Source organism: Macadamia integrifolia, chromosome 1 (assembly GCF_013358625.1).
Source record: "Macadamia integrifolia cultivar HAES 741 chromosome 1, SCU_Mint_v3, whole genome shotgun sequence".
NCBI classification, from domain to species: domain Eukaryota; kingdom Viridiplantae; phylum Streptophyta; class Magnoliopsida; order Proteales; family Proteaceae; genus Macadamia; species Macadamia integrifolia.
The window spans coordinates 24869270-24878152 of record NC_056557.1 but is presented as its reverse complement, the minus strand read 5'-3'; the positions used below and the strand labels follow the sequence as shown (position 1 = coordinate 24878152).

Genomic DNA, 8883 nt, shown 5'->3' with positions numbered 1-8883 from the left:
TTCACTTACTGGGCTAGTGAGCTCATCCCATGTGCGCACCATTTTTTTTAGATAATTTTGCAGGTTATCCGGCTTAGGAGTTAGAGCCGGGACTCACTGTAAAATTTTCAGCTGAGGACTGGTGGGTCCCTGAAGATCTTGGGCACGATGCTAAGAGCTCGGGTGAGAGCTGTGTTGCAGGACTGCAATAGTGATACCTGACCCAGGATTCTTTTTGATTATTTTGTTATGTTGCCATTTTTGTGCTTTGGATATTTAAATTGTATTTCTTGTGTATATATCACGCCTACGGGCTCACATATAAATATACTATATAACACAATTTGGGTATTAAGAGTATTAGGTTATTTACAGATATATACATACAAAACTTTCGCTGAAATACAGACTTTACATTCTATAGTTGTGTGTGTGCTGTGTTGTGGTTACTGCATCAGATGATCCTAGTAGGTTTTTGGTTAACAGGAGTTAACTCGGTCACCAGTCTGGTTCTGTGAGAACGGAGTGTGACATTATAACTCCTTGAAAGGGGAGAATATTCAGAATATTGCCCCTCCAATACACAAATCCGGAGGAGAACGTGGAGGAGTGGGAGACAACAGGAGCTAAGTAACTCAGTCCTTATAAATATAGGAGGTAAGCCCCTATGAGGGGGATAGAATTCCATATTTATAAGCCCCTATGAGGGGGATAGAATTCCATAAGTTTACAAGATATGAGGGATAGAGGTCAATTAATATTGTAGAGAATCTCATACCTATCTCAATATTCAAATTTCAACTTGAGCATGAGAGAGTTTTTCTGAACTCGCGGTGTAGAGAACCTACCAATCAAGGAGGTAAATCATGGTTTGTCAATAGAAAAAGGTAGGCTAAGAGAGATAGAGAACAGCTGCTGGCATAGCCTTTGCCAGTAGCTTAGAGATATTTCCCCTCCCCTCTCCCCTCTCCCCTCTCCCCTCCTCAAGGTATGTATGATATGGTAAAAAATGGATCAAACTTATACAAGTTCACAAGGTGATAAAACAACTTATAATATGCTAATTTTAAATTGAAATTTGATCAATATATGAGATAATTACGAGATCCTTTAGAATATAGACCTTAATAAATCGCATGCATGCAATACTCCTAACATGTCTTGCCTTTTGCAATCTGTTGGGCAGTACCCTTGCTTTCGACCCGTGCGGTTTCTACATAGTTGTGGCTTGAGTGTTTTCTTACAGTTTGGTTTCACTTTTTCGTGTACAAAGATGTATCTAATACAGTCAGATAACATTCTTTTTTTCAATTAATTTTAAAGAACGTTGCTAAATTATGTAGCAATGTTCTAGAACTCAGGAACGATCACGAGATCAGTCAAGGCCGATAGCGTTTCAATCCTAATATGGATTGGCCTCGACAGGTTTACCACTTTTTTTTTTCTTTTTTAACCATACATGTGTACCGGGATTGAGATCAGGACAATCAGAATTGGGATCCGTCCGGCCCAACTAGCAACGACGGCAACAACGGCGTCCCACACGATCTTCTCTTACTGATCATGATGGCTAAGGTCACACGATCTTCTCTTACTGATCATATATCAATTGATTGCATAGAGCTTCTTCCGGTTCTCTTGCTCTGGGGTTAGATTTTTTATCCGTTCCATCTTGATGGTTCCAAAGTCGAATAACGTTCCAATCCAGCCAATACAGACCGATACAATCCGAGTTTTAGAAGTATTGTACGTGGTTATTTGATAATATATTTTAAGCTTTTCTTTGACAGAAGAAAAATAGAACGGGAATCGGGGTCGGCCACCAAATGGACCGATTCGATCCCCATTTTGAGAACCCTTGACAGTGACTCGACGTGGTTGAAGCCTACTTCAGGCCTCGATTGATCCTTGAAGAGAAGTACTTGGGTGACTGAACCTGACATAAGAGGAAAACCGTGACCTTCCTTGAGATATACTAGGTTTGTATTCTCTCTTTCTGCAACTCCAGGCAATTAATTTTTTTTTTTTTTTTGACAAGAAAAATGTCCAAATGAAGAGACTTATATAATAATCAAAGTTTGATTAGGGATCACCCCATTCCATGACCCATTCTCTGTCTCTCTTGCTTTGGAAATTTGGAGCCAGTGGTGTTCGACGAAATGCTCAAGAAAGCTTGAATGTGTTAGTCAAGCTTTTTGTTATACATAATGAGAAGAAGTATTATAACTTCTTTGATCCAGAGGAATTAGCTTCATGGGATCTGTTAATTTCTCTCAATTCAGATTGCTTGCTCTGTACCATCTCATTCTCTGCATTTCTTTTTCTGCTTTTTCCGTGACTGTGTTTGGATTACTAACTATTCTTGATATATTTGATCTTTTTGGTTGAATTGTCCTATATCAAGTCTGTTCATAGAACATCCATGAATCATTTAATGTCGCAGGCCTCTAAAACTAAAGCAATCCTTTATAACTTCTCAGACCAGTTGGCCAACTAATTACACTGCCTGGGTTCCTTAATTAATTAACAAATTTGTGGTTGATTGACCCTAATTTGGCTGTAAAATAAGAAACCTTTTTGCTTGTGCCACCTGGCTTTAGAAGGGAATATGATTATGTCTTCCCCTTCTTCTGAAAGAAAATGGAAGAATGTTGATGTTTCTAGTATGAGTGTCTGAATCTCTACAAGAGGGAGTCCTTTGGAACCAACCTCCGTGAAAACAAGCAATGGTACTTTCTTTCTTCAAGTCAAGGTTTTAAGGTTGAATTGGACCAGATCCATCAAAAAGTTGGTTGTTTTTGTCGAGGAAAAGGGGGGGGGTTATTTCAGATTGAATTTCTCCAATCAAAACGGATAGTTGGAAGAGGGTTTCAATCAGGCTGGATAGGGTTAATGTTCAATCATGGTTCATTATGCCGGAGAATAGGTGTTGGTTTAATATTAGGATTGAGGGGATAGAGAATAAGAGATTTTTAATGCAGAATATATGTGAAGAAAATTGAACTAAGAAGAAGATAAAATAAGAAAACAATGGGGATATCTATAAACACACACACACACACACACACACACACACACACACACACAAAAATGAAGATAGCTGTAGAAAGTTGTCTTCATTTTTCAGTGTTGGATTTGTTGACAAGCCAAAAGATAGCCTTAAAAGCATTTTTTTCTTATCTGGTAATTGATGTGGTAGATATGGGGTTTAAGGTGCGGGAGGTTTTCTATGTAGCTGTTTAGTTTGCAGATTTCTGGATGCTGGACCTATTGAGGATGACGTGGCAAAATGTGTTTCAACTGGCTGGTGCTTGTTGAGTAGATCTCAGTCTGTACAACAGTAGGAGGTTACTGATGTTTATCCTCCCATGCAAGATAGAAGTCTTTATGGTCTATCTGGTGGAAGGTTAGGGTTCCAGGTCTTGAATCTGCATCTAGATGCCTCAGCATCTTGATATAGATTTTGTTTAACATTCCTAATCCTTCAACAGGATGATGCTCCTGCATCCTTGCACCACACCTTGGTGAGCAATTGAAAGATTGCGTCTTAATTCCTTTCCTCCTTCCCCCCCCCCCCCCCCCTTTTTTTTTCTGGATAAACCAATGACTTTTATTGAAGGGATCTACCTCTCTAAATGCACAAAGACAATGTCCAGAAGACTTCGTGTTGAGCTATATGGGTAGAATACTTGTTATTAAATAAAAGTTCCAGCCAGTTGTTGCTGTATGGAGGATGGGTACTATCTTCCTCAGATTCTTTACTCTAAGAAGTCCAAAAAAGAGTCAACTCCTCCTTACCAGTGAAACAAGCTTGTTAGCTGGTTCCATCGAGTTCTCAATTTTCTCCTGTTTCTTTTGAGCAATGGAATGGTGACTGTTATATAGCATCAGGAGTTACCGAGCTATATTGTTCTTGTTTGCCTACCTGATTATTTGCAAAATTAGTCAAAGAGTAGCTTCTCAAAAGTCCATTGTCTGTTTCACCAAGCCCCCATTTCTCCCTGGATAGAATCTTATCTCTCTGGTGCATGAAGGCAGTAAAGTTGGGAGATAATACACATGGTAAAGCATTAGAGAGTGTGGGCACCTCTAGCATCATCCAAACAAAGACCAAACCTTCATTAGAAATGGATAGTTCCATTACCTATTAGGGCCTTCTATTGGGTCTGGGCCAAATAAATTCCAATTTTCTCCAAAGCCCAATAGCTCTGTTCTTGATGTGGTTTTGATTTTTAAGATTGATCTACATCCTTCAGTCTTGATATTGAGTTAATCTCCTTATCATTGAGATTACAGTGAAGATAATATTCAAAGATAACTCGTGAATGTTGAATCAGTGAACTTTTAAAATTTATTTTTTATGAGAGAGAAGTCGGAGATGTCAAAAACTAAGACAAAGATGTCTGCCCATGCATCATATATTATTTTAAAAGCCTGTTCATTTTCCCTTCTCAGCTTTACCTTTGTGCCATAAAGTTTACTTGTATTCAGTTTAAGCAATAGATTTCATAACTAGCCCACTTTGCAGAGGAGAAAAAAAAAAGAGGGGGGGGGGAATAAACCAGGTGCAATTTAGAGGGAAAATGACATCATAGGGAATGAATCAAGTACAAGAATCATTTTAGTTGCATTTTCTAAATTGCCTTGGGAATGTTAAATCAGAAGTCTTTCTTTTTAATTTTGAATTCCATCTTAACAATCCTCTCTCCTATCATGGACTGTGTATGGCTTCTCTCTTGAACCATGTCTACAATATAGGTTTGTGTTTTGGTATTAATTTATGTAATATCTTATAAATAAATTTTCTTTATGCGTCTGCTGCACAACACAAACATTGTAATTATTTGAGTTCTTGATGTAATTTAATCACAAATAGGGTTCAGTTTTTCTCTTTCAAGAGTAGGAATTGAGTGGTAGAAGATCTATAATTATAACCAAGGCATTTGGAGTTGGTGGTGATCTTTCATTTTAATCAATTAAGAAGAGTTGGGTATTTTCTGGTTATCTATAACATGCTGTTCACTGTTTCAGTTCTTTATCATTTATTTCTATTGCTGCTGCTAGTTTCTTGTGCTCGACTCTCTTCTTCCTTCCCACCCCACCCCTTTTTGGGGTGAGCTGATCACTTCAATATCTGCTGCTGCCACTACCTGTTTTATTATTAGTTAAGTTGTTTTTTTTTTTTTTTTTCTTTATGCCCAATAAAACTTCAATCTGATAGTTTAATGACAAAATTTTAGTACAAAATCTCAATATTTTAAGCCTGTAAATAATGCATAAAGCAGCTGATTGCCTAGTTTTTACTCTGGCTCTGGTGCTTGAAATTTTGTTTTGATTGTTACATCCAGCTACAAGATTATTGCAGGTTTGCAGGCTCATGATTGTTTGTTAGTAACATATTCAAATTTTACTTATCTTTAATTTATCCTTGGTTCTCTATGTTACTTTTTCTAGTGAGGGAGCTAGTTACCTCAACAATGGTGCAAGTTCTTGCGTTGTCGTTATTCTATTATTTTGGTTTAATATCCAATTCCAAAAGGTTGAGTTTGTTGTTGTTATTGATCCAATTCCAAAAGTTTCATAGAGCTATACAAATTTATGGCATAGATAGATTCAATTTGTATTGCAAAAACACTCGTGATCATCCATATGCATTTTAAATACCATCTAATGTTTCCTTCTGAAATGGAAAAATAAAAACCGTGAATATACATACCATTTTTGAATGCTAAATATGCCAGTGACCCATCTGTAAAAATTTAAAGCAATAAGGTGTAATTATCTTAAGGGACTCACTGTTTCTGCTTTGTTAGAATTTATAAACAATGTTATTTCCTCTAATAAGTATTTATTCAACATTTATAATCCAAGTTATGGTCTAATCATTCTTCAGGCTGCCTTGAAGTAGTAAGAAAACTGTGAGCTACATAGAACTTAGATAACAGGTCAGATTTTCCTCTTCTAATAGCTATTTGTATTTTCTATCTTGAAAGCTCATTGATTTTAAAATATAGAAATCTTTTAAAATAGTAAATATGATCCCCTTGTTTCAAAGCAAGGGAAACAAAGAGTAAATTTGATCCATTTGTTCCTGCAGGGTGTTCAAATTGAAGTATAGGTAGTCACATACATCAGTAAAAGGAACCAGATCCTTTCCTTTGCCCAGGAGAGGAAGGAAGGTGAGAAAGGATGAACAAAAAGTTTGGTGGAGGGAAGCAACCAATTGGAACACCATCGTTAGCATGGTCATCCGTTGTGGTTGTTGTTTCACTTTTAGCAGGTGCCTCTGTTGTGCACAATATCTTCAAGCCTGACTTGGTAAATCACTCTTTCTTCCCTTCTCCACTGGGAAATTTCTGCTTACCCAGGTTGGGTTCCAAAATATATGATGAAAAGGTTTCCTCATACAACAATTTTTCTCACCTGATGGAATTGATGCAGACATTGCCAGCGATGGAGAATGTCACTGGGACTAAGGAACAAGCCCCTGGAAAAAATTAATAGTCGTCTCTTCAAGGCTCAATATGAATTTCTGAGATCGTTAGACTGCAGATTGCAGTATCTGGACTCTTGACTTACCAAAATGAAGCAGGTTCTGGGATTGTTCCTTCTTGTGGATTCACATTTTTCATGTCGATTTGATTGGCATCACATGTCGTCATGAACGGGGACATAGTTTTGATCTTTAAACTTAATTATCACCATTTCTAGTGTACTCTTTTTCATACCCTGTTCTGGGTTTCATTACAAAGAAAATTTATCTCGTATTTCTGACAGTATTTTGAGTTACTAAATTGCTTTCATGGTTTTATGTAATAACTTTGTGAGAAATCGCTCTACCTTACTATGAGATGGTGATTCGCGAGACATGGCTAAAACAAGCCAAAACCCTTACTGGCTGGTGATTACTCCTAATTTGGTTAAAATGAAAAGTTTATTGAGATCAAAGTTGAGCTTTATACAGAACTGCCAATAAATATTGGGAAGTTTCAATGATATGATTAGTATTCCTGTGTCCTTCAGTGACTCTGTTGTAGGTGTTGATGAAGACAACATGAAGAAACAAAGTATGTCTTAAGGATCAAGCTCTCTCAAGGCATGAGCTTCAATTAACTCCATCGAAGAACACCTATTACTCTTTCAAGACCTACAATCCAACAGTCTTTCCCAGCTCTTAACATTGAGCTTGGGGTTGGCTAATCTAATTAAACCCACCATATTTTTTTAAATGATTTTTTTACCTTTGGTTCAATATCAATACTGATACCGATACTCCTGATCGATGATTGGCTAGGTATGTTCAACTGAACCGTAGTTCTATGCTCTTTCGTATCCGAACAAGTGGTTTGTGACCATATCTTTCGCCTCTCAATATCCCTTTTTCAGAGTTGGGGCTTGGAGCCAATGAAAGAAAATGTTCATAAACTCAAAGGGTCAGTAACCAAACGGGTCCATGTAGATTGAAACTCATGCTATGCTGATTGTGGCTGATGTTGGTATTTCTTTCTCTAAGTTATAGAGCATATTCATAGAACCCTAAATACAACAGAGATATGATTTAATTGAATCGATACCAATACCGATACTTAGAAGCCTAAGTATGATGCTGTTTTGATATTTGAGGGTGAGGTGGATTTGGAGTTTGGACACCATGAATGAAGAACAGCATAAGAGGAGATCTCTATTGAGGCTATTGAGCAGTGTGTGAGAGTGACAGTATTTGGTTACTTTGGAAACAATCCCACATCGGATAGGTAGGAACAATTCCTCCCATCAACAGAATTATAAAACTCTCACATCAAGCATTGATAAAATACGCAGCCGTGCGGTGAGCACAGAGCGAACTATTCTTTCGCCTTTTACTAAAGAATACCGTGTGCTCGCCGTAAAAAACGGCATACGCCAATTTTTGAAGGGAACTCCTGGAAAGGAGGGCCCAACATAGCATATCATAAAACATTTTTCATTGTCTGTATTGACACCATCATATGGCCCATATGCCCACGTGTGCACTGCAATGGGCAATTATGATCGAAGATTTTTATGATCGAAGATACCAATTTTTGGTTTCAAACTACGAACTCATTATTACGATGTCAATTGATTCGGTTCCGTTGGACTGAGCTAGTTTGTAGAATTTTGGTTTTGGTGCAGTTGATCTTTTACTAATTGGATTGTTATCGATTCTTTTTCAAAATTTTCATATATATATATATATATATACTTTTAAGAATGTTAAAAATAAAATGATTTATTTTTCCATTTTTCATCGTTTTTCCTGTCCTTCCAAAATATATTTTTTTTTTTTGGGTTTAAATATAATTAAATATCTTATTTTGATTGGTCCATTTGATCAATCTGATTTGATTTTGATTTGTATCTTTTTTATAAAAACCCCAAATCTTAGCTACCAAGGTGTAATTTGTATCAGCATTCTACCAAGGTGTAATTTGTATCAGAATTCTAGAGGGCGATTATCCTCTGCATTGAGCATCGTAAAAGAAAATTTTTGGTAAAAAGAAAAAAATTTCTATGTTCAAATTTTCTTTACACAGATTTTTCTTGAAAACAAATGGATCATGATCTTCTCCAATGTGAGAGAGAGAGAGAGAGAGCCCAGCCACATTTAGCAGTTGGGACTTGGAAGTCTCTTGCGATGTGCGCCCAAGTGTTGGGATATGTGTCAGGTGCTCAGTTAGATGTTTATTGTTAGAGAAATTTTGATTCGAGAAAATTGCATTGCCACCCCCTGAACTTCGGTCGTTATTCAACGCCACCCCCTGTACTTTTAGAAACGTCAAAGCCACCCCCTAAAAATTCAAAAATTTTCAAATCGGTCCCTGCCGTTAGCCGACCGTGAGAAATGAATGAAAACCGGTTAGTTTTTTTCTAATATACCCAAAA

General features: G+C 37.1%; 1 long non-coding RNA gene and 1 other non-coding gene across 2 annotated transcripts; both read left to right on the top strand.

The window, feature by feature from the left end:
- Positions 1–5839: 5839 nt before the first annotated feature.
- On the top strand, positions 5840–6755 carry LOC122085908. Its single transcript, XR_006142268.1, has 3 exons — positions 5840–5924; positions 6077–6297; positions 6421–6755. It is a non-coding gene; the product is annotated as an uncharacterized LOC122085908 (long non-coding RNA).
- Positions 6756–7798: 1043 nt separating this feature from the next.
- LOC122087092 lies at positions 7799–7914 on the top strand. The gene has a single exon (XR_006142658.1). It is a non-coding gene; the product is annotated as a U5 spliceosomal RNA (small nuclear RNA).
- The last annotated feature ends 969 nt before the right edge of the window (positions 7915–8883 follow it).